Raw genomic sequence first — 26,480 nt, forward strand, 5'->3', positions numbered from 1 at the left:
TTGCTGTTGTTGAAGGGGTGTTGCAGATGCTGGAATTGGGGGGTGGGGGTGGTTTAATAATTTATTTTCCGTCCTGTAAGCGGCAGGGAGCGACACCCGCCGCCGTGGGACAGACAGGCATCGCCGCTTTAATTCAGCGAGTGACAAGGGAGCATGTGACAGGGGAATGAGGGGGGTGGGGAGGTTTCGAGCAGCCGGTCATATGATCAGCCACACGGAATCAAAACAAACCGAGCAGCTGAAGTGGGGCAGGAGCTAGCGAGCGGAGAGGAGGAGGGTGGCTGAGGTTCCCAGTTAACGGCGAGTCCCCTCTCGCACCTGCTGAAAAGTAAGTTCACGCTGTTGCCTTGTCCCGGCCGCGCCGTTGTTACTGTCGCCGTGACAGTGTTGTAGCCCCGTCCGCCTGCCGTCTGGCCCTCATCTATTTTGTGATTTGAGGGGGTGCGGAGGGGAGGGGATGATTTCGGATCACATTGCCGACTTCACCACCCACCACCCATTAGCCGACTTCACCCTCCTCAGCCCGGGCTCGGGGGCGCCTTCGTTTCCCGTTCAGCTCCCGGGAACTCTGCACCGGCTGCTCGCCCTCTGTAGTGTTTTTTTTCCCCCCAAACTCTGTGGATTGGGAGGAAGGTGGTTGCTAATTTGTGCGTGTGTGTGTTCCAGGGAGGGGAGACAGGGTCCCGGGCGGATGGAGTGGCTGCGAGTTGAATTCGCACCGACTCCGGGTTCAGGCTGCGAGCGGGGCGGAAATTGGCTGCGGAGGGCCGGCTTCCTCAGAGTCCTTTAAAGCTGGGGAGGCCGGACTCCTCGACTGTCCTTTACAGACCGGACAAGTACCGTTCCCGAATACCTCTCTCTGAAAGCCCAAAGCCTGACCCGTCTACCCCGCCCCTCTGTCATTCCACCCCACCCAAAGTGAACTCTTAGTGGTAAAATACTCCTGAGCTCGCCTGTCGGGAGTTAAAAGTTTCGGTGCAGAGAGTTAACTTTGCGCCTTGTTTTCTTTGAGGCCCAGCCACTGTCACCCTCTCTGACCCCTGATCGGAGGGGCCGATTTTTTAAATACTCTGCGCGGAACTCCACCTCCTGGCGCTGGCCCAACCCTGTGGGGATTTCCCCCGCTCCAAGTGGATGCAAGCGCATTACTTTCTCTCTTGTAAGTTGCGGTAGATTGGTTTGTTCCTCCCTTGTCATTGAGCAGAGACTGAAAAAAGCGGCATCCTTCACTGAGGATATCCCCCACCATCCAGAACATGCCGTCTTCTCGTTGCTACCATCGGGGAGGAGGGACAGGAGCTCAGCGTTTTAGAAGCAGCTTCTTCCCTTCCGCCGTCAGATTTCCGAATGGACAATGAACCTCACTATTTTTAATGTCTCTGGTGTTTGCTTTTTTTGCACTATTTAATTTATTTGAAAGCATGTTCCTTCTTGTAATTTATAGTTGTATTCCAATGTGCCGCTGCAAAACAACAAATTTCATGACATATGCCACTGACACTACACCTGATTGGATTCCGTTCGGGGCCTTTGGCCCTGGATGTCGTGCAGACATGGTAACCTACTCTAGGATCAATCTAACCCTTCCCTCCTACGTAGTTTTGCTGTCGTCCATCTGCCTATCTAAGTGTTTCTGAAATGTACCTAATGTATCTGTCTCTGCCACCACCCCAGCATCCATTCCCACACACCCACCACTCCGTGCACTTTAAAAAAACTTACCTCGCACGTACTTCCAACACCTTCCAATCACTTTCAAATTATGCCCCCTCGTATTAGCCATATCTTTCCCGGGAGAAGAGTCACTGCCTATCCAGTCTACCCTGTACACCTCTATCGAGTTACCGCTCATCTTCCTTCACTCCAAAGAGAAAAGCCCCAGCTCGTGTAACCCCTATCCTGATCGGACATGCTCCCTAATCCAGGCAGCATCCTGGTAAATCTCCCCTGCAGCCTCTCCACATCATTTCCATAACGAGGTGACCTGAACGGAACATAATATTCCATGTCTTTCAAACTTAGTCGGTCTGTGGTCTCCTTTTGAGCCACGATGAGGCCACCCTCAGGGTGGAGGAGAGATACCTTATACTGGGTAGCCTCCAACCTGACAGCAGGAGTATCGTTTCGCCTCCACCCTCCCCCTCTATTCCCTACTCTGGCCTTTTACCTCTTTGACAACTCCACCGGGTTCACCCCTCCTCCTTCCCTTTCTCCCATGGTCCGTTCTCCTCTCCTGTCAGATTCCTTCCTCTCCAGTCCTTTACCTTTCCCACCCACCCGGCTTCACCTTTCCTCCTTCCTGCTATATCCACCACCAGCCCCCCATCCTCCTCTTTATTCAGGCGTCTTCCCCTCTTCCTGAAGAAGGATCTCGGCCTGAAATGTCGACTGTTTATTCATTTGCATAGATGCTGCCTGACCCGCTGAGTTCCTCCAGCGTTTTGTTCAAGATGTCATACTGTAATTCTCTATATATCATGGGATTCTGTGGAGGAGGGAGGGGTGGGTGTGCCCTTTCCGAGACAGACTCAGTCACTTTTGCCCTTTTTATTGTTCAGTAGTTTTCTAACAAACCCGTTCAAATCTGAACTACTTTCCTGGTGGATATCAGACTAATCAGAATCAAGTTCATTATCACTGATGTGTATTGTGAAGTGTTGTTTTAAAACAGCACAACATAAAAACTATAAATAAATACAAAAAAATGCATCAAGTTAGTAGGAGGAAAGGGGAATGATGCAGAGGGCTGGTGGTACATGGGTTCATTGTCCATTCAGAAAGGTGAAGGGTGTCGGGGAAGAAGCTGTTCTGAAATGTCCCTCCTCTCGAATGACAGCAGTGAGAAAAGTGCATGTCCTGGGCGATGGGAGTTCTTAATGATAGATACTGCCTGAAGTTGGAAGAAATGGATCTGAGGTTAGAGGAGATTGTGGGGTTCACAGTCAGAGGGTAAAGGTTTAACCGGTCAGGAAATAAGGATGTTTTTTCCCCTTCCTGGATCTGTTAGAAACTCTACCAGTGATGAAACGAGTCACTCAGCAATGCAAACACACACAATGCTGGGATACTCAGCAGGCTAGCCAGCGCCAGCACACAGTCAACGTTTCAGCCAAGACCCTACATCAGCAACGTCAACTGGTTGTACCCTTCTAATGAAGCTGCCTGACTTGCTGAGTTCCAACAGCACCTTGCGTGTCGATGCCTGCAGAATCTTTTGTATTGACTCTCAGAATATCTTGAAGGAGGATGAAGAGTGACTTGATAGGGGTGCACAAGATGATGAAGAAAGGCTTGTTCTCAGAGCAGGAATGATTGATATGAGGGGACATAATTTTAAGGTATTTGGAGGATTGTATGTGGGCGATGTCAGAGGTGGGTTTATTGCACCAAGTAGTGGGTGTGTGGAATTTGCTGCTGGGATGGTGGTAGAGGCAATTATAAGACTTTTAGATAAGCATCTGGATGAGAGTAAAAACGGAGGCTGTTTAGGAGGGAGAGGTTAGATTGATCTTGGAGAAGGTTTAGAAAGTAAGCACAAATTGATGGGCAGAAGGGCCTGTACTGAGCTGTGGTGTTTTACCATAGAATTAAATGCACTCAAGGAGTTGGATGTTGTTTTTGGAGCTGGATGTATCCAGTGAGAGAGTGGGAAGAAGGGAATGAGTCTAGGAGATTCATTGTTGTGAATGGCAGTGACTTGCTCCTCCTCTCTGCCTGGGGACTTGTTTCCAGGAATCTCACAGGATGCTGGAAAGTCCCTCTACCAGGATACACTTGTTGTGCCTTAGAGTTCTGGAGGTGGGCTGCTGCTGACGCCAAGGTTTCCTTAGATTTAAAAGCTTAACTTTCCATGCAGTAGTTGGTAAAATGCAGGGGCAGGGGACGGGGGCATCCAGAACAGGAGGGGTGGTGTTGGGGTGAAAGAAGGGATCACTGGAGGGAAGGTGGCAAGGACATGCCTCTGGTAGTGGCAAAAGATGGCGTGCAGTGTTGGGGATGGGAACAGCATTAAATTATTTAAGGAACGCGAGGGGGAACATCCTCAGTTTAAGAGTGTGGAATGAGCTGCCGGCAGAAGTGGTGGATGCAGATTCAATTGCAACGTTTTTAAGAGAAGTTTGGGTAGGTACATGAATGGGAGGAGTATGCAGGGCTATGGTCCAGGTGCAGGTAGATGGGACTAGTCGGAATAATAGTTTGGCACAGATTAGATGGGCTGAAGGGCCTGTTTCTCTACTGTAGTACTCTATGAATCTATTCAAATTTGAGCTAATTTTCTAGGTAGAATATGAATGGGGGACGGCCAAACAACAAATTTCACAACACGTCAGTGATGATAAACTTGATTCCAATTCTGTCACAGTAAACCAGGGCAGTGCCAGAAAGTGGGAATCCTGGAGACTGAGGGGAGAGGGTTTGGGATTGCAATGCAGAAAGTGAGTTTGGGAGTAGTGGGAACAGATAGGACTGTGGTCACGGAGGTGAATATGATCCAGCTGGATGGAAGGAAGTAGGGAAAATGTGTGGAGAAAAATGGGCCAAGTCAGGTAATCGGGAAGAGGGTGGGACTGTGGGAAGTGACACCGAGGAGAGCGAGTGGGAAATGATTGGAAAGTGGGAGAGGTGTAGGAAGGTGCGGATTGGTGACCATCTCCATCATGGTGGTCCTTGTGGGAGTCAGGCGAAGCCGGTGGAACCTTCTGCAGGTGGGAGGACATTTTCACTCCTGTAAGTAGTGGCATAAATTGAGGGGGTGGGGGAGAGTGGTAGAAGGAGAGGGTTTGAGTCTGGATTGGTGAAGGTGCCAGGGTACTAGTATAGAATCATGGAATCAGAACCAGATTTAATATCACTGGCATATTCTGTGAAATAGGTTGTCTTGTGTCAACAGTACATTACAATGCATAATTTTTAAAAAAAACTATAAGTTACAATAAGAAATGTATATAATAAATTAAGTAGTGCCAAAGGGGCAAAAAGGTAGTGGGATAAAGTTCATTGTCCTTTCAGAGATCTGATGGGAATGGAGGAAAAGCTGTTCCTAAAACGTTGAGTGTATGTCCTCGTTCTCCTATACCTCCTCCATGATGGTTGCAATGAGAAGGGGATCTGTCCTGGGAGTTTGTGGGGGGGTCCTTCGTAATATTTCCTTCCTGAGGCATTGCCTTTTGAAGATGTCCATGATGCTGGAGAGGCGAATGCCTACGTGAGAGCTAGCCGAGTTTACAGCTTTCTGCAGCTTTTTCCAATCCTTTGCAGAGGCCCGTCCTTACCAGATGGTGATGCATCCAGTTCGAATGCCCTCCATAGTACATCTGTAACAATTTGCGGAAGTCTTTGACAGAACAAGACCTTTCAAACTCCTAATGAAATAAAGCCACTGTTGGTGAGGGTGTCGGTGGTCATGGCTTCGGAAGAGAATCGGAATGAGGTTTACTATCATTGCCCTATCATAGCTGCACATCTCACCACATTTTTATTTTCCTACAAGATCTCACTCTCTAATCTCCCCCCATTTCACAGGATTTGCTAATTTCCATTCCCTGTGTTCCATTAAAAACGAGAGCAGAATGCAGAGTATTGTGTTACAGAGACGAGAAAGTGAAAGGGAAACGGTGAAGCAGATTGGCAGATCATGATTTTCCCTTTCGATAGCTGTCCTTGAACCTGCAACGGTCTATATTTACAGGCTTTTGTATCTTCTGTCTGATGGGTGGCGGTGGAAGAGAGAGTATCTGGCGTTGAAGTAGTCCTTGATTATGTTGACTGTTTTCCTGAGGCAGTGGGAGGTGTCGACGGTCCTTGGAGGGGAGGCTGGTTTCTTTGATGTGCTGAGCTGTGTCCAAAGCTCTCTGCAATTTCTTGTGCTTTTGGGCAGAGCAGATGCCAGACCAAGCCAGGGTGTATCTGACTTGTGTGGGTTACAGTCTGACGACTCGCTGTTTGATGTCCCCAGGCCTGCGCTCACTGGAGTCTAGAAGAATGAGAGGGGATCTCATTGAAACCTATTGAATATTGAAAGACTTAAATGGAGTGGATGAGAAGAGGGTATTTCTTATAGTGGAACAGTTTAGGACCAAAGGCACAGCCTCAGAACAGATGGGTGTTCCTGTAGAATAGCTGAGGAGGAATTTTTTTAGCCAGAGGATGGTGAATTGACATTGTTACAGATGGCTGTGGAGGCCAAAGTATATTTAAAACTGAGATTGATAGGTTCTTGATTAGTAATGACATCGAAGGTTACAGGGAGAAGGCAGGAAAGTGGGGTTGTAAGGGAACATAAATCAGCCATGAATGAATGAAGGAGCTAATTGGCTTCCTACTGCCCCTATATCTTAGGGACTGTCCCTCTGTGTTAAGAGTTTTATTTGTCTTCATACCCTTTCCTTGTCTTGCTCCCTTCCCTGACCACCTCCAGCCCAAACCTGTTCAGGTATATGCAAGTTTCTGGGCTCTTCTCGTCCACCCCTAAATATTTGCACTGCTCCCACCCCTGGGGCAGCTGGCCTGACATCGTCTGTGGTCAGTTTGTGTAGAACTTTGCTCCAAGAGAGAGTCCGTGACGTGCCTGGAAATGCCCACATTGACGATGTTGGGTGGAAAGTCATATGGTAGGGAGCTGAGGGCAGAGTAATAAGTGACCAGGAGTGGGCATCGGCTGAGTCATGTCCAGAGTAAAAAAAAGCTGGAAATGTTTCAAAGAACAACTTGGACAATACAATTAAAATAGAGGCTGCTGGAAAACATAAATGCAAGAGATTCTGGAAACCTTGAATCAATCAATCAATCTCTCTCTCTCTCTCTCTCTCTCTCTCTCTCTCTCTCTCTCTCTCTCTCACACACACACACACACACACACACACACACACACACACACACACACACACACACACACAGCGAGAGGATCGTCGCAGGTCAGGCAGCGTCTATGGAGGGGAATAAACGGCCGATGTTTGAGCTGAGACCCATCAGGACTGGGAAGGAAGGGAGCAGAAGCTGGAAATGGCTAGGAAGTCTGGTGACATCTGAGAGAAGAACAAAGTCAACATGCATGTAATGAAGGGTCTTCTGCCTGAAACATTAACTCGTAGACCATGGGACAGTACATTTGGCCCACAATGTTGTGCTGATCTTGATGTCAATTTATACTAAATGTCCTCCTTGTGTACATCACCCATTCCCTCCACGTTCACGTGTCTATCTAAAATCCTGTTGAGCTCCACCATAAACACGAGATTCTGCAGCTGTTGGAGATCATGAGTGACACACGCAAACTTCAGGAGGGACTCAGCAGGCCAGTCGGCATCTATAGAGAGGAATACATGGTCGATGTTTCAGACCGAGACCCTTGCTTGCTTCCAGTATTGCTGTGGTAAACCCAAACCAGGTACCTACCACTGTATTTACTTCAGAATTTAAAAAAAAACTCTTGGCCCTCGGTCTACCTTTGAACTTCCCCATCTAACCTTAGAGATATGTCCGCTGGTGTGTGACATTTCTACCCTGCAGAAAGGATTCTGACTGTCTGTATGCCTCTCATGATGTTAAAAAGAACACTCTGTCGGATTTCCCCTGGACTTCCAACGCTCCGGAGAGAATGACCCATGTTTGTCCTGCCGTTCCTTGTAGCACATAGCCCCGGATGCCTGCAGCATCCTGATAAATCTCTTCTGTTTGTTCTCCACACCTTGGGGTCTCTGTCTGGAGTCAGCAAGTTAGACTCCCACTCTCCAGGACGTGGGCAGTGTCCTGAAAGTGACACCCCCGCCACAGAGCACCCAAGGGGGAAGGGGGTGTGGTGCAATCTACTGGTGGGAGGGGAAAGAAGAGTTAAATTGATATCCCATCTGAAATAGAACCTAGTACAGCACAGGACAGGCCATTCAGCCCACAATGTTGTGCTGACCTTGATGCCAATTTATACTAAACATCCTCCTCCTCTGTATCATCCAGATCCCTCTACTCCCTTCATATTCACGGCTCTGTTTACAACCCCCTTAAACTCCACCAAACTGCTGCTGTTCCTGTAATCCTTGGATTCTGTAATAGGGTGACCAAAATGGAATACTGTATAGTACTCCAAGTGCACGCTCTCCCCCCCCCCCACCCCCACATATGCTGCCTGACCTGCGGAATATTTGCTGCTTTTATTTCAGGTTTTCAGCAACTGCAGTTTTTTTTAAAATTTGAATTCATTTTAAATTTTCACCTTGCATGTGTTATGATGTGAATTTACTGTCAAAGTGTACCAGCCATTAGTAGGGGACAAGCACCTGCAAGAGAGTGGTGTTGGTATGGTATGGTAGTGATGCTGGTAGTTCTGTTAGTCTTGGGGAAATCTTCTCAGCTGTTCAAAATAACCCACTGCATCCACTTTGAAAGCAGACTTTGAAAAATCTTTGCCCCAGGGTAGAAATGTCAAACAACAACCATGTGTTTTCAAGGGTCAGAAGGGGGAAGTTTAAAGGTGGCATGAGGGGCAATTTGTTTGTTTTTAAATGCAGAAAGTGTTAGCTACCAGGAACGGATTACTGTGAAAGTTGCAGTTTCGAGGAGTTAAAGATTATCAGGTTTACTGGAATAGTAGGAGTTTGGTGAAGTTTAAGAGGTTTTTAAGCAGATTCATGAATATGAAGGCAATGGAGCGATCTGGTGGGGGATGTTTAGTATAAATTGGCATCAAAGTCAGCACAACATTGTGGGCCGAATGGCCAGTCCAGTGCTGTAATACATTCTGATTCAGATGGGATATCAGTTAAACATCTGCACATCATTCCCCCCCCCCCCCCACCAGCCCGGTAACACTGTCATATTCCTTGGGCACTGCGGTGGGGGTGTCACTTTGGGGATGGTGCCCATGTCCTGGAGAGTCGGAGTCTACCCAGCTGACTCCAGTGGTGTTGCTGAGAGATAGGAATGGGAGGAGAAATGTGAAAGAGAAACTCTGAGCGCTCATGATAAGAGCCGGCTTGTACTGACAGCGGAAAATGAAACTGGACTGATCTGAATTCCCGGAGAATAAACGCACCAGATTGCAGGCTGTGTTAGATATGGGAGTGTTTAATTTCCTCTCTGTCTGACCTTGTGTCCTCTCTCAGTCTGTGCAGTGCAGCTGTACTGTAGTCTGTGTTATTTGTCCCGTTCAACGCGCACTCTTCCAATCCCCAACCATCACAAACACCTCAGCAGCCAGGGGATGTGTCTAAATTGCATGGAGGGTGGGAAGGAGGAATTTAATCTGCTTGTCGAGAGACGTGCCTTTCCTTTCCAGAATTAAGAACCTGGCAGTGATTTCAATATTTCCTCTGCCAGTATTTATAATTTTAGTTTTGTTCAATGGATCCTCAGCTCCATTCTGGAGTGTTTAAATGGGATTCATTTGGAGACGGATCCTTATTCACAAAGAAGAGCGCTGATGCTTTAAACATTGTAAATCAGTGGGTTGATGAGTAATGTCACTTACATTTAGTTTATTCAAATTCATATTGGCTTTTATTCCTCATTATCTTTCCAAAGAGTCTCTAATAGAATTTCGCATTGAAGTTTATACAGATAATTTTCTGGGAAGAGACTGCAAATTTTTTTTTAAAAAAGACTACAGATACCTGGAAGTGTTGAAAATAAAAAAAGAAAATGCTGGAAACACTCAGCAAGCCAGGCAGCATCCGCAGAGAGAGAGAGAGAGAGATCCACCTTCCTGTCGGGAGCAATTTTTTTTAGAAACATAGAACATTACAGCACAGAAAACAGGCCATTCGGCCCTTCTAGTCTGTTGTATGTCAATTATTTCGATGATGGAGTTGATGGCTTTGTGGCCGTTTGCGGACGATATGAAGATAGGTGGAGGGGCAGGTAGTTTCAAGGAAGCAGAGAAGCTACAGAAGGACTTGGACACATTAGGAGAGTGGGCAAAGAAGTGGCAGATGGAATACAATGTTAGGAAGCGTATGGCCATGCACTTTGGTAGGAGAAATAAAATTGTACTCTATTTTCTAAACTGGGAATGAATTCAAAAAATCTGAGGTGCAAAGGGACTTGAGAGTCCTTGTGCAGGATTCCCTAAAAGTTAATTTGCAAGTTGAATTGGTGGTGAGGAAGGCAAATGCAATGTTAAGCATTCATTTCAAGAGGACTAGGAATATAAAAGCAAGGATTGAGTGTTGAGGCTTAAACGGCTCTGGTGAGGCCTGACTTTGAGTATTGTGAGCAGTTTTAGGTCCCTTATCTTAGAAAGGACATGCTAACATTGGAGAGGGTTCGGAGAAGGTTCACAGAAATAATTCCAGGACTGAAAGGCTTACAATACGAGGAGTGTTTGATGGCTCTGGGCCTGTACTCGCTGGAATTTAGAAGAATGAAGGGGGATCTTATTGAGACCTATCAAATTTTGAAAGACCTAGAAAGAGTGGGAAGGATGTTTCCTATAGTGGGGGAGTCTGGGACCGGAGGACGTAAACTCTGAATAGAGGGGTGTCCTTTTAGAATGGAGATGAGGAGAAATTTCTTTAGCTAGAGGGTGGTGAATCTGTGGAGTTTGTTGCTACAGGTGACTGTGGAGGCCAGGTCATTAAGGTGGAGGTCGATAGATCCTTGGTAAGTCAGGGTGTGAAAGGTTACGGGGAGCAGACAGCAGAAAAAAGAGTGCAGAGAAGATTTACTGGGATGTTGCCAGGTCTTTAGGAGTTGAGTTACAGGGGGAGATTGAACAAGTTAGGACTTTATTCCTTGGAGTGTAGAAGAATGAGGGGAGATTTGATAGAGGTTTATAAAAATTATGAGGGGTATGGACAGAGTAAATGTGAATAGGCTCTTTCCACTTAGATTAGGAGAGATAAATATGAGAGGACACAGCTTTAGGGTGAAAGGGGAAAGGCTTAGGGGGATTATTAGGGGGAACTTCTTCACTCAGAGAGTGGTGGGAGTGTGGAACGAGCTGCCATTTGACGCGGCAAATGCGGGCTCACTCAAGTTTTAAGAATAAATTGGATAGGTACATGGATGGGAGAGGTCTGGAGGGTTGTGGACTGGATGCAGGTCAATGGGACTAGTGGAATAATGTTTTGGCACAGACCAGAAGGGCTGAATGGCCTGTTTTCTGTGCTGTAGTGTTCTGTGGAATGGGGTTGAGAGGGAAATGGACCAGCCATGATCAAATGGTGAAGCAGTTACGATGGGCCAAATGACCTAATTCTGCTCCAATATCTTGTTTTTATTTTCTGTTTTGGGGCTTGGTGAGGAGAATTAGATCAGAGTGACCGTGTGCCTGGGCATAAGGAAGTACAGCACAGTACAGGCCTTTTAGCCAACGATGTAGTGCTGACCACTTAACTTACTCGAAGTTCAATCTAACCCTTCCCTCCCACATAGCCCTCCGTTTTTTTTCCCTATCTTCCATGTGCCTAAGAGTTTCTTAAACATCCCTATATGTCTGCCTCTACGACCTCCCCCGGCAGTATGTTCCAGCCACCCACCACTCTGTTTTTTTAAAAAAAAAACTACCTCTGACATCCCTCCCATACTTTCCTCCAATTACCTAACAAAAAATGCCCCCTTCCTCATAAAATTGTATCATCAATACCAGCCATTCAAAGTTCAGTCAGAAGTTTTTTGAGGGATTTTGATGAGAAGTTTGACTAGAAAAAAAGCTCTTTACATAATACTACTAATCTCTATGCAAATTTGGACAAAGTGAGCGATGTGAATTGGGAGAGACATAAATATTTTGATAAATCAGTGAGTGAACTGTAGAATATCGATGCCTGGATAAGTCTGAAATAACATGCAGCCTTTTAAAATTTCCTGCGTTCCCGCCCCCCCCCACCCTTGCCCCAGAAATAATTCAAAGCGCATGCAGCCAATTTTAATGTAATGTACCTTCAGCTGTGAACTGAAAAGTAATTTTTAATTGCCTTTTAATGTTTAAAATGTCGTCTGATGAAATACATATTTTTTCTTGAAGATTCTCCTTGTTATCTAAAGCCTGAAGGGAGTTGTGAAACAGTTTTGTTTATAATTGAAAAGTGAATATAAAGTCATTATTACAAGACTCGAGTGTTTTTTTTCCAGTGGAGTTTTTAATGTGCCTGTTTTAATAGCAGAGGTTGAGGGAGGCAGTCGGGTTGTTTCGGGATGCAGAGGTATGGTGGATGACAGGTTGTACAGACGAGTCGACTGTAGGACCTGCCAATATCGGAAATCAATCTAGGGAATTGATATGTCCCAACGCTCTCTGCAAACTGCATGTTTCAAGCTGAGGCTTGCACACAAACTGGGGAAACCCACGTCTATTTAGGGAAAAAAAACAAGACTCTGTATTACTAAGCTTTCGGTTTTACAGGAGCAGCTTCCATTTCTGTTTGGAGAGTGTTCGATGCATGTTAAATCTGAGCCTGTCTTTTCACAGATCCTTCCCGTAAAGTGCTGATAATCTGTGACCGGATCGGTGCTGGTGCAACTGGTGGTGCGGAGGGAAGGTATAGAGGTGATGGTGAGTAGTCCCTGGAGTTGCCGTTACAGTTGTATGGTGGGGATTTTCATGCACACGGGTTCCTCTGCTTTGACTTGGAGTTTCAGCTGCAGAGTGCAGGGCTATTTAAGGTAACGCTGTGGGGAAGAGGTTCAGTTTGTGCTTGTCTGGTGTTGTTCTTGTTTTCAAATCCCACCAGGATCTCTATATCAGAATCCAGTTCATTGTCCCTGACAAGTTGTGAAGTTGGTTGCTTTGTAGCAACAGTACACTGCAGTGTATTAAAGTTGCCTTAACTTTCAATAAGAATATGTATTTTTAAAAAATATGAGTGTAAAAAGAGCAAAATATTGAGGTGATGTTCATGGACTATTCAGAAATCTGATGGCAGAGGGGAAGAAGTAGTTCTTAAAATTTTGAGTGTGGGTCTTCAGGCTCCTGTACCTCCCCATAATGGCAGTAATGAGAAGAGAGCATGACGTGGGCAGTGAGGGTCTTTACTGATGGACATCAGCTCCTTGAGGCACCGCCTTTGGAAGATGTCCTCAGTGCTGAGGAGGCTCGTGCCCCTGTTGGAGCTAACTCGGTCCTCATCCCTCCATACCAGACGGTGATGCAGCCATTCGGAATGCTCTCCACAGTACGCCCATGGAGTTTCTAGAGCCATTGGTGACATACCAAATGTCATCAAGCTCCTAATGAAATAACTGCCGGTGTGCCCTCTTTGTAATGGCATCAATTAAGTCTGAGGACCCCCCCCCCCCCGGGCTCTTGTTTCATTGTGAAGACTGGGCGTGGACTGTATAAAATCCCTCATTCCAGCTGCATTGGGTACTTTCCAGTTTGTCTGCCACTCAAACTGGTCCACCGGTGATTTCATAGCCGCAGCCCTCTGGTCTAGAAAACGATGCCTTGTACACCAAGATGTGGTTCACTGACTTCAGCTCGGCGTTTAAAACAGTCATCCCTGAGAGGCTGGTGGGTAAGCTGCCCTCCCTGTAACTGGGTCTTGGACGACAAGACCCCAGTCAGTCTGAATTGGCAGCAACATCTCAAGCTCCATCATACTGGGCACTGGAGCCCCCACCCCCAGCGTTGTGTGCTCAGTCCACTGCTGACTCAGGACTGCACTGCCGGAGTCATCCCGAACCACGTCACCAAGTCCGCTGATGATACAGCAGTGCTCAGCCTCTCTTCAGCAACAGCGATGAGCCGGCATACGGAGAGGAGGAGGTAGAGAGGCTTGTCGAATGGTGCGAGAACAGCAGCCTGAGTCTCAACATGGGCAAGACAGCAGAGATGAGTGTGAACTTCAGGAAGGGGCAGATCGGCCACTTTCCATTTGCTCATCGGTGGTTCTGCTGTGGAGAGAGGGACGAGCACAACGTTCCTTGGTGTGCATATAATGGACTGTCTAACCTTGACCTACAACACCTCCCCATTAGTCAAGCAGCCCCAGTAACATCTACACTTTCTGAGGAGATTGAGGTCTGCAAGGCTCCCCGCCCCCATTCTAACAACTTTCTACAGGAGCACTGAGAGTGTCCTGTCTGGCTGCATCAATGTGTGGTACAGAAGCTGCAAGGCATCAGAACGAAAACCCTACAGAGGACAGTAAGACCCACTGCAATCTCTTTGACCTATTGCCGTCTAGATGGAGGTAGAGAAACATCAGGACTAGGACTACCAGACTGGGTTACAACTTCTTCCCTCAGGATGTGAGACTAATGAGTACCCTGCCACCACCAAGGTCTCGTCAGTAGGACAGCGAGCCATTTACTACTGTTTATGCTGGGTTTCACTGCATCCATTTAAATTGTATTTTGTTAACTTATTTGGTATAATATTTTGGTTTCATGTGCTGTGTGTGATATATGTTTTGTGAGTGCACTGTGGTGCGGAGGAACACCGTTTCGTTTGGTTATGTGTATATATATATATATATGTACAGTTGGATGACAATAAACTTGAGGTTGACCTCTGCCACCCACCAGCACCATAGAGTTCTGAGATCACTGAGCATCTCTGTTCTCCTTCCTAGTTTCATGTGGCAGTTGTCAGTTGTGCTTCCATTAGCTCAGCTCTCTCTCTGAGCCTCTCCTCCCATTCCTCTTTTGCTGCCCCATTGCCCCTACCTCATTCTCTCTGTCCCAGGCACCCCTGTCTGGTGGTCTCAGCATGATTTGTTTAAAAGTGCAATTAGCTGTTGTTGGTGGTCCTTTATCCTAGCCTGGTTGATGCAGAGGCTCTTGCAGAACGTTGACCTTTCACTGAACTCTGAGACACCGCTACCGGTCGGACGGCTCCTTCGGCTTCTGTAGGCTGACCAGCTGTGTGTTAAAGTCTGTGCAGCCGGGCGTCACGGTAGGGTAGTGGTTAGCATAACAATTTACAGCACCAGTGATTGCTGATCAGGGCTCAATTTCCCACCTCTGTCTGTAAGGAGTTTGTACGTTCTCCCCGTGACCACGTGGGTTTCCTCTAGGTGCTCTGGTTTCCTCGAACGTTCCAAAGACCTATGGGTTAGTAAGTTGTGGGCACGCTGATTCAGCGCTGGAAGCGTGGTGACACTCGCGGGCTGCCCCAGCGCATCCTAGGACTACGTTGGTCATGGACGCGAATGACTCATTTCACTGTGTGTTTTGATACACGTGACAATAAAGCTGGTCTGTGATATTAAACTTTGTTCATTGAGACAGAGCTGTCCAATCAGGCAGCTCCTTTGTCACCAGCGGGTGGCCAGCTCTGTGTTAACGTCCGTGCAGATCTCCAACCAAACAATTATTCTATTGGCTTCGCACTCACAATACAGGATGAACTCAGTAGGTCTGACAGCATCTATTGGAAACAAATAAATAGCCAATCTTTTGGGCTGAATTCCTTCATCGAGACTCAACCTAAAACGTCAACTGTTTATTCATTGCCACAAATGCTGCCCGACCTGCTGAGCTCTTCCATCGCTTTGCTTAGGATTCCCAGCATCCGCAGAATCTCTAGTGTTAATTCCTTCAGCTTGCACTGTTACCTTGTAGCTCCCTCATCTGCAGAAAGTAACTGGGGAAGGCAAAATTCATTTATTGTCATTGTGTGTTTTTACTTACACCGCATTGGATCTGGAGTAACAATTAATATGTTCTTTTTATCCTTGTGTACTGAGGAATGGCAATGAACAGTCTTGAAATTGAGTTGAGTGGTACGTTGCAAGGATTATGGGACCAGCTATCTGAGGAATAGTTGAGGCAGGTACATTAACAGCACTTTTAAAGTTGCCAAGAGTGTAAAAGTAGGGCATCTGTACAGGGTGGTGGCGATGTGCCAACAGCTGTCCTCAGCACGAGGAGGGATGGAGTTGCACCAAAGGCAGTCCAGAGGAGATTCACCAGCTGATCCTGGGAGTGAAGAGTTTTCTTCGATGTAAGAGAACTACTACAGTACGTAAAAGCAAGGTTGTGATGCTGAGGCTTTAGAAAGCATTGGTCAGACTGCATTTGGAATACTGTGAGCATTTCTGGGCCCCATGTCTAAGGAAGGATGCCCTGGCATTGGGGAGAGTCCAGAGGAGGTTCACAAGAAAGATCCTGAGAATGAAAGGGTTAATGTATGAGGATGGTTCTGGCCTTGTACTCACTGGAGTTTAGAATGGGGGGTGGGGGGAGAGCTCATTGAAACCTACCAAATGTTGAAAGGCCTAGTTAGAATGGACATGGAGAGGATGTTGTCAATAGTGACCAGAAGGCACAGCCTCAGAATATGAAGTCCCTTTAGAAAAGATGAGGAGGAATTTCTTTAGTCAACTGGTGGTGAACCAATGGAATTCATTGCCATGGACATCCATGGAGGGCAAATCATTTGGTTATATTTAAAGCGGAGGTGGATAGGTTCTTCATTAGTAAGTTTGTCAAAGGTTACAGGGAGAAGGCAGAAAAAGTGGGGTTGAGAGGGGAAATAATTCAGTCATGATAGAGTGGTGGAGCAGACTCGACGAGCCAATGGCCTAATTCTGCCATGACCTAAGTCATGGTCTTGTGGTCTAAATTGGGCTGATGTTCCCTGGGCGATGGGAGTTGACCTAATGGGACCTGTTTCAGAGGAGGGAGTCAGTGGGGGAGATGCTGCGAGGGCATTCCCCTTGGGTGAGCCTTGCAGTGAGGCTGTTGTTTCAGATTGGGGAGTTGTCTGCATAAGGCAGAAATGAGGAAGTATTTGTTCTGTGTGAGGGTGGGGACTGTTTGGAATTCTCTCCTCCTAGAGAGTAGTGGTCATTGAATATGTTCAGTACCGAGACTTGTAGGCTCTTGGTCTGTAAGGGAGTTGAGAGCCGAAGGGAAATTTGAGAATGTTATCATGCAGGTTCACGAACACCATTTTACGTTTTGGAGTTCCTTTTCAAGCAGATGTTAATGCTGAGTCATTACATGCCTTCAAGGTTACGTTAGACTTTTGTTTGACTCAATAGAGTGGCAGCTAGTACATTTTCCCAGGGTGGCAGTGGCCAAGATCTGAGCACAGGTGAGTGGAGGGAAGAGGTTTTTTTTCTTAAACAGAGTTGAGTGCTTGGAATGCACTGCTGGGAGGGCGGCAGATACTGATACAATCGGAACATTTAAATGCAAATCTCTTGGATAGACATGGATGTGAGAAGATCCGGCTGTGTCGAAAGGAAGAGTTAGAGTGATTGAGGAGTATGTTTGTGTAGGTTGGCACAACATTGTGGGCCAAAGGACCATTCACTGTTGCCTGGAATCGAGTGATCTGGGTCATAGGGAGAGGCTGGGCAGGCTAGGAGCTTCTTCCTCGGCAGATAGGAGACTGAGGGAGTGAAATTATAAGAGGTGTATGAATCATGGAGGGGAGGAAGTGGGGGGAGGGTTATGGGATGAGCTGCCAGAGAAAATGGTTGAGGTAAGTGCAATAATATTTAAGACATTTGGGTAAGTACTCGGGTCTGAAAGGTTTAAAGGGGTAGGACCAACTGCAGGCAGATGGGACTACACTGGGTTGGACACCTTGGTTGGTTTGTTGCTTTCGATGACTCTGAGCTTGTATTTGCTTGAGTTTAGAAGAAAGAGGAGGCTTGATCGGATATTGAAAGGTCTAGACAGAGTGGACATGGAGGGGATGTTTCCTATAGTGGGGAGGTCTAGCACCAGAAGGCACAGTCTCAGAATAGAAGGACTTGCCTTTTGAGCAGAGATGAGGAGGAATTTCTTTAGACAGAATGTGGTGAATCTCAGGGTTGTAGATGGTGACGTATATGTACTTTGTAAATCTGTGGAATTCATTGCCACAGGTGGCTGAGGAGGCCAAAACGTTGGATATATTTGAAGCAGAGGTTGATAGTTTCTTGATTAATCAGGGTGTCAAAGGTTACAAGGAGTAGGCAGGAAATTGGGGTTGAGAGGGATAATAAATCGGCCATGATAAAATGGCAGAGCAGACCCAGTGATTCCACCTGTCACTTTTCAACCCATTTTTTCCAGTTGGTCTAGATCCTGCTGCAAGGTTTGATAATCTTCCTTGCTGTCCATTATGCTCCCCAATCTTGGTATCGTCCACAAATTTGCATTATCAGCCAGACCATTGATATACATGACAAACATGTGACAATGAGAAACAGCTGAGACCAGATGCTGAGTGTAGTGGTGGTGACGTTCCTCAACATGAGGTTTTAAAAGGTTTGTTGCATTATAGTCCATAATATATAGTGGATTTGTTTAAATGTAATGAGCTAAAACAGTGAAATTTTTGAATCATTAACTTCATGTTTAGGTTTGAATCTTTGTCAGAAATACTTACGACCTGGCACAGCCCTTGATGTGTCTCCACCCACCTTTGTCAGCTGCCAAAGGCTGTGGGATGAGCTCTGAACCCCCTGAACCCCACTGGAAGGCCTTTGACGCACCCCTCCTGCATGATCCTTTGACGCAACTCTCTCTGCACCTCCGTCTCTCTGTGGAGGAAGCGGAACCTTGTTTGACCACATTAAACGCTGTATTTTGGACTAACCTGTTGTTCTGAGCTTGTTTGTCACAGTGTGTGTGTGTCATGTGTTTTCTTCTATTGCCGAGCTGCCAGCTTTGTTTTGCTTTGTGATCAGGATTGAGCTTGCGTCGGTGAACCTGTGCAGGCTCTGAGTGGCTGAACTCGCTGCTGCTCCCATTGAATCTGTCCAGCAACCAGGGGGAACTCCCAGGATCATTTGCCTCCAGAGCAGTGCCTGGTTTTTCTTTGTTGGGGAATAGGATTTGAAAACTAAAGGCTTCCCTCTCCCAACCCCTCTGCTTTGTCACTCACTGTCCTGTTCGCGACGTCCTGTAGCAAATCCATGGGGAGTCTGGTTTAGATTCCCCCCAGGAAGCACCATGCGGTGTGCAGACAGCCCACATTTTTCCTGTTTGCAACTCTCGTAGTAACTTACGGGATTTAACTTTCCACAGAGTGCTGTGATTTGTGTTAGCAGAGTTGAGGAAAGGTGCCGTACAAATGCAGGTGGCTGTTGTACTTGTTGGCTCTGTGAGCGGAGATCTCTGTCTGTCTGTATTAAGGATTAGCTTTATTTGTCACATGTACATCAAAACATTGAAAACTACGGTGAAATGTCAACAGCCAACGCAGTCTGAATATGCGCTGGGGGCAGCCTGCAAGTGTCACGCACTTCCGGCCCCAGCGTAGATGTGCACCACAGGCTCACTTTTATCCGTATGTCTTCAGAATGTGGGATGAACCTGGTTCACTGAGTGGAAACCCACGCGTTCACAGGGAGATGGTGCAAACTCGGATCAATGGTGACTGTCGGGCTGTTGTAGGGAGGAATCGGCAATGGTAATGCCATTGAGTATTAAGAGTAGATTGTTACTGTCACTCTCGCTGGGGATAATTAATACCCAGGCATCATCCCGTGACTCTAATGTAGCCATTACACCACCGGATGAAGCCAATCCGCCCATCCGGTCTGACCTAGCCCATTGTTATGCGGTTCAAAGTAAATTTATGTATGTCATTGTATACAACACTGCGATTCGTTTTCTAGCTGGCATATCAATCCATAATAGAATAGCAACAATGGAAGACTGCACCATGGGTGTCCAACCACTGTGCAAAAGACAAAAATTGTTAAAAATTGTGTAAATGCAAAAAGAAATAATAATGAGCAATAAATATTGAGAATGTGAGATGAAGAGTCCTTGGAAGTGAATCCATAGGTTGTGTGAACATTTCAGTGATGGGGCAGGTGAAGTTATCACCGTTGGTTGAAGGGTATTAACTATTCCTGAACCTGGTGATGTGAGTTTTGAGGATCCTGGATATCTTCTTCCTGATGGCAGCAATGAGGAGTGACCATGACCTGGGTGATGAACGTCCCTGATGTGCTTTCTTGCAACAATGCTTTGTGCAGATGTGCTCAATGGTGGGGATAGCTTTACCTGTGATGGACTAGGTCATATCCTCTACTGTGTGTGTAGGATTTTCCATTCAATATCTTTGGTGTTTCCATACCAGGCTGTGATGCAGCCAGTCAATATACTCTCCACTACACATCTATGCAAGTATGTCAAAGTTTTAGATGTCATGCCAAATCTAAGTAAACTCCTGAGGAAGTGGAGGCATTGCCACTTGTATGCTAGGGTCAGGTTCCCCTGAAATAATAATAACAGAGGAATAATCCAGTCTGTTCTCTTTTCGTCCATCACTGTCTGGTTTGGATCAGCTACCAAACAAGACAAGAATAGACTCCAAAGATCCGTCAGGGCTGCGGAAAGGATTATTGGTGTGAAGCTGCCCTCGATCCAGGACTTGTATGCTTCTAGACTCAGGAAGCGAGCGAGCAGCATCATTGTAGACCCATCACACCCTGGACATCACCTGTTCCAACTCCTTCCTTCTGGTAGGCGCTTTAGATCACTGTATGCCAGGACAAATAGGTACAAGAACAGTTTCTTTCCGTATGCCATCAGTCTTATGAACACTTGAATTTTAGTCTATTATAAACCAAGTCCACCTGTACATACACAGGTATACCTCATTGTATATAGTTCACGATTATTTGCAGTATTGTTTTGTTTGCTTTTTGATTCTGTACAGTGAGAGCTCAGGGAAACTGGCATCAAATTCCCTGTATGTGTCCACATACTTGGCGATAATAAAGGATTCTGATTCTGATTTAAAGTGGCTGACCCTCTCCTCTGATGAGGACTAGCTCATGGACCTGTGGTTTCCTGCTCCTGAAATCAATAATCGGTTCCTTGATATTGCTGATATTGATTAAGTGTTTGTTGTCATGGCATCACTCAGCCAGATTTTCAGTCTCCTTCCTACATGCTGATTGGTCAGCACCTTTGATTCGGCCTGTGACCATGGTGTTGCCAGCAAACTTGAATATGGCATTGGAGCTGTGCTTAGCCACAGTCATAAGTGTAAAGTGAGTAGGGCAAGGGACTAAACACACAGCCTTGTTGTGCACCTGTGCTGATGGAGACCATGGGGGAGATGCTGTTGCCAATTCATACTGATGGGTGAGGAACTCGGGGATCCAATTCCACAAGGAGATAATGGAGCCCAAGATCTTGAAGCTTAATGATTAGTTTTGAGGGGATAATATTGAAAGCTGAGCTGTAGTCAATGAAGAGAATCCTGATGAATGCATCTTTGCTGTCCAGATGTTCCAGGGTTGAGTGAAGAGCCAGTGAAGTGACATCTGTTGTGGACCTGTTGCTCCGGTAGTCAAATTGGAGTCAATCCATGTCACTTCACAGGCAGGAGTTTATGTGTTTTATCACTAACCTCTTAAAACACTTCATCACGATGGATGGAAGTGCCTCTGGACGATAGACTTTGAGGCTGGTTACCACGTTCTTCCTAGGCACTGGTGTAATTGAAGACTGCTTGAAGCAACTGGATGCTTCAGACTGCCGAATCCAGAGGCTAAAGATCTCGGTGAGCACTCCACCTGGTAGGTCAGCACAAGGTTGTAGTACTTGGCCAGCTGCCCCATCTGGGCCAGATGCTTTGTGTGTGCTCAACTTTCTGAAGGCTGCTCACTTGTCAGCCTTCAGAAATCACAAGCGGGGGCTGTGGGTGTTTGTGGTGATTCCTCCATGTTTTGGTCAAAGCGAGCATAGAAAGCTTTGAGCTCAGCTGGAAGTGAAGTCCTGCTGCCTCTGGTGTCGCTTGATGTAACTTTGTAAGAGGTGATGGTATTCAAGCCCTGCCCCCACTGTCAAGCATCCTTCATTGATTCAAGTTTGAGTTTGGAATTGCCACTTTGCACGTGAGATTGCTTTCTGGAGATCGTACCTGGACGTCTTGTAACTTTCTTGGTCACCAGAGTTGAATGCCTTTGATCTGGCCCTCAGCAGATTGCGGATCTCATGGTTCATCCAGGGCTTCTGGTTGGGTGAGATGCTGAATGATTTTGTGGTAACACCCTTGTCTTCAACAGTCTTAGTAAAGTTCGTGACAACCATGGTGTATTCATTCTGATCCACAGATGAGACCTTGAATACGGCCCAGTTTACTGAGTCAGAGCAATCCTGTAGCCGTCTATCTGACTCCCGTGACCACCTCTTTGTTGTCCTGATCTCTGGAACTTTGCACTTTAGCCTCCACCTGTACTCAGGTGGGAGAAGGGCAGCCAAGTGATCCGAGTATCCAAAATGTGGTTTGGGCATGGAGTGGTTAGGCATTCATGTAACAATTGTCTAGTGTGTTGGGACCTCTGGTGCTACAGCTCATATGCTGATGGTAATCGAGTTCTGTAGTTTTTTTTTCCCCAGTGTCCTGAAAGTCTTACTACTCTAAGGGATCCGGCAAGAATCTGTAGAACAGTTACAGATACCCCAGATGTGGTGTAGTGCTTGTGTTGGATGCTGTTGCTGTGTTGTGCCGGTTGGTCATCTGATAATTTCATGAGGTGACAGAGCTGTTCAAAGTATTAATACTTCATAGTCAGCGATTAAGCTCAAGAGCCGAGAGGTAATGTTGCAACTCTTTTATATTTTTAAAAAAAAAACAAACTCCAGTTAGACCGCACTTGTTCGGTTCTGGTTGCATCATTATAGGAAGGATGTGGAAACTTTAGAGAGAGTGTGGAGGAGGTTTACCAGGATGCTGCCTGGATTAGAGAGCAGGTCTTTTGGGGATGGGTTGAGCGAGCTAGGGCTTTTCTCTTTGGAGCAGAGGAGGATAAGAGATGATTTGATGATGTGAAATACGTTATTTTGCAGCCTCGATACAATGCAAGACGTAAAAGTTATAAATTGCGGAAATAAATAGTGCGGAAGAGACGTAGATTGAGTAGACAGCCAGAGACTTCATCCCTAGGCAGAAATGGCTAATACAACAGGGGTGTAATTGTAAGGTTTTCAACATGATTGGAGGAAAGTAGAGAGGGTGATGACAAAGGTTAGGTTTATTTACCGAGAAAGTGGCGGGTGCAGGGAATACACTGCCAAGAGGTGGTGGTAGAGAGAGATACATTAAGGGTATTTAAGAGACTCGTCAATCAGCACATGAAGAAAGATAAATAGGGGGCTATGTGGGAGGGAAAGGGTTAGTTTGATCTTAGAGTAGGTTAAAAGTTTAGTACAACATCATGGGCCGAAGGGCCTGTACTGTCCTATATTCTGGTAATGGGTCTTTCCAAATATTTTTGGTATTCTAGTGTATCTGACATCACGTGGGTTATGTTGTTTTGGAAACATTTTTGGGCTGTTTAAATGTTTTCACAAGTCTCTAACCAGAGATGAGAGAGTTCAGAGGACAGATTGTGAGCAAGGCATAGAACTGTAGAAGGCTTCTTGTGTGGGAGCCTTTAAAGTACAAAGGATGAGTGATTGTGTAGGTAATTGAGTGCAATGGGCGAGTGCTGAATGAATGGTTGGCTGAAGTCCTTTGGAAGTAGTAGGTAAAATTGCAAAGAGATTCACCGATGTGGAAGATGAAACTGCAGTTATCTAATTGTCCCTTCAGACCTATCATTTGTCCCGCAGATAGCAGGCACCCGAGATCAGCTGGACGTTGTGCAGGGAGTTAATTTTGAAATTAATAAGGTTGAAGTGAGGCCACCGACTGTAGCTGAGGGTTGAGGTAGTGACTGGATTTTGTGCTGGGTTTGATGTGGCATCTCTGAGCTAACATCACATCAAACAACACCCAGTCCTTTGTCATGTTACTCTGCAAAACTGCACTCTACTCGAGTCAGGGTTTGGGCTGGTGAATAATTTCAAAGTGGACTTCTATTTGTTGCCGTAGAGCCTAGGATCTTAAGGGTCCATTTGTTGTATTTATTATTAGCATGCAATGGTAATAGACAGGAGCTTTGGATGGCTCTGGGCCTGTACTCACTGGAGTTTGGTGGAGGGGAGGGGGATCTCATAGAAACCTATCAAATATCGAAAGCCCTAGATAGTGGACATGGAAAGAATGTTTCCTAAAGTGGGGGGAGTCTAGGACCAGAGGGCACAGCCTCAGAATAGAAAGATGTCCCTGTAGAACAGGTGAGTAATTTCTTCAGCCAGAGAGTGGTGAATCTGTGAAATTCATTGCCATTGACAAATCATTGGGTATACTTAAAGCCAAGGTTAATAGTTTCTTGATTAGTCAGGCAGAAGGCTAGAGAATGAGTTTGAGAGAATTAATAAATCAGCCATGAAAGAATGGCAGAGCAGACGCTAGACTGAATGGCCCAATTCTGCTCCTATGTCTTATTGTCGTTCTCTGTGAGCTTCATGCATGCGTATGCCAATAAACTAATCTGAATCCGAGGGGCTCACCAACGACACCCCAAAGCCTTTCCCACCATCTACAGGGCGCAAGTCAAAAGAGTGATGGAACCCATTCCACTTGCCGGGATGAATTCAGACCCAACACTGCTTGAGGAACTTGACCTCCACCTCTTCAATAACTTCCAATTCCCCAGTCCCAACCGCTACATTTTTACTATGGATGTCCAATCCTTATACACCTTCATTCCCCATCAAGAATACTCCGCTTTGAGGAACTTGACCCAACCAGGACAAAGCAGCCGAAACACAACCCTAATCACTCCCTCCACGGCTGCCATACGGTGACTGATTACAGAATGCACTGCCGATACCTATCCAGACAAGGTGTACGGTGTGCTGCCCGTTATTTATAGGGAGTACACTCGTGAGGATCACTGGCTGTCATTGACAAGGCTTGTCTGGAGTGGCCAGCACAGGTGTGGTTTTGTCCTTGAGTAAGGTGAGTTTGGTTAGGGCGACATTGGAAACGCCAGTAGCCAGAAATGGGAAAGTTTACAGAAAGGTGGATACAGCCAAGTCCTTCACAAGGAAGGCCCCTTCCACCATCGAACACACTTACAAGGAAATAGTGTCCGTCAGTGAAGACGCCCACCAGCCATGCCATGTTCTCTTCTCGCTACTATCATCAGCAGGCGGTACAGGTACAGGAGCCCAGGTTCAGGAACAGTCATTACCCTATAGCCATCAGGCTCCTGAACCAGCGGGGATAACTTCAATCCCCTCAACACTGAACTGATTCCACATTCTACAGACTTGCTTTCAGGCACTCTTTCAACTTGTGTTCTCTATAATTTTTTTTGCACAGTTTGCCATCTTTTGCACATTAGTTGTTTGTCAGTCTTTGTTTATGCCGAATTCTTAAATTCCATTGCATTTCTTTGTATCCTTATGAATGCCTGTGTGGGAACGAATCTCAGGGTATATGGTAACATTTCCGTACTTTGATAATGAATTATGCTTTGCCATTGTTGATTGGATTGACTTGGGATGGCTGAATGAGGATCGGGTGAAGAAGGCTGACCCATCTCATTGGAGTGTAGAGGCTTCTGGGAGGGGCTGACACCGTTCCTTCAGGTAGGAGACTTTGGGACTTTGATCTTGACTCAGGATCAGGCTATCGTTGGACTGAGACGAGGAGGAATTTCTCCATCTGCTGTTTGTTCATTTATTTGCTTAGCGATACAACACAATAACAGGTTCCTCAGGCCCAGTGAGCCACAATCCCCAATTACCTGCACGTGACCAATTAGCCTATTAATATTTGAGAGAATTCAAGGAGATTTCCCCCTTCATTTTTCTAAACTCCAGCGAGAACAGGCCCAGAGCCATCAAACACTTGTCATACATTAGGTTAGGACTATTTTCCTTGGAGCGTAGAAGATAGAGAGGAGACTTGATGAAGGTTTACTAAATTCTGAGGGGTATAGATAGGGTAAATGCAAGCAGGCTTTTTCCACTGAGGTTGGGTGCAGCTACATCTAGAGGTCATTGGTGAAGGGTGAAAGGTGAAAAGTTTACAAGGAACATGAGGGGAAATTTCTTCACTCAGAGGGTCGTGAGAGTGTGGAACAAGCTGCCAGCACAAGTGATGCATTAGGGTGCTCGATTTCAACATTTAAGAGGTTTGTAAGGGTGTGGATGGCTCTGGTCCGGGTGCAGACCATTGGGAGTAGGCAGTTTAAATGGTTCAGCACGGACTAGATGGGATGGTTTGAAGGGCCTGGTTCTGTGCTGTACTTTTCTATGACTCAATTAATCCTTAATTCCTGGGATTATTCTCCTACAGACTCTGTTCCAATGCCAGCATATCCTTAGATATGGGACCCAAAATTGCTTACAACTTTTGCTCTTTCTTTTAAACCCCACTTCCTTTCTCCCCCCCCCCCCCCGCCACCACAAATGATCAGGATGTTGTCTGGTACCCACCACTCGTTGGTCGGTAATATTACTCTGGCTGAATGTTATATAAAAGCTGTTGTTATTGAGTCCTACAACACAGAAGCCGGTCCTTTGACCCATTGTGTCTACCCTAACCACCAGCCCCATCGAAACTGATCCCATTTCCATGCCGCAGGTCGGGTCTAGATGCTTCTCGTGTGTTGAGCCTCTCTGCCTCCAGTTGTACGTCCCAGATTCCAACCAACCCTTGTGGGAGGGGAGGAGATAAAAAAAAATACTGGTATCCCATATTGACATCTTGCTCTTCAACCTGTACTTATCCCCTTTAGGTT

The 26,480-nt window shown here is 46.2% G+C and overlaps 1 protein-coding gene across 3 annotated transcripts in view; it reads left to right on the forward strand.

Annotated features, from left to right (window-relative positions):
- Positions 1 to 205: 205 nt before the first annotated feature.
- The window catches only part of LOC134358849 (CREB3 regulatory factor-like), a 98,333-nt gene continuing 72,058 nt past the window's right edge, over positions 206 to 26,480 (forward strand). For all 3 annotated transcript variants that reach the window (XM_063071410.1, XM_063071411.1, XM_063071412.1), the window contains exons 1-2: positions 206 to 328; positions 12,404 to 12,487. The gene's annotated coding sequence lies outside the window, so the exon portion shown is untranslated. The remainder of the gene's footprint in view (positions 329 to 12,403; positions 12,488 to 26,480) is intronic.

This window comes from Mobula hypostoma, chromosome 19, assembly GCF_963921235.1.
Source record: "Mobula hypostoma chromosome 19, sMobHyp1.1, whole genome shotgun sequence".
Lineage (NCBI taxonomy): Eukaryota > Metazoa > Chordata > Chondrichthyes > Myliobatiformes > Myliobatidae > Mobula > Mobula hypostoma.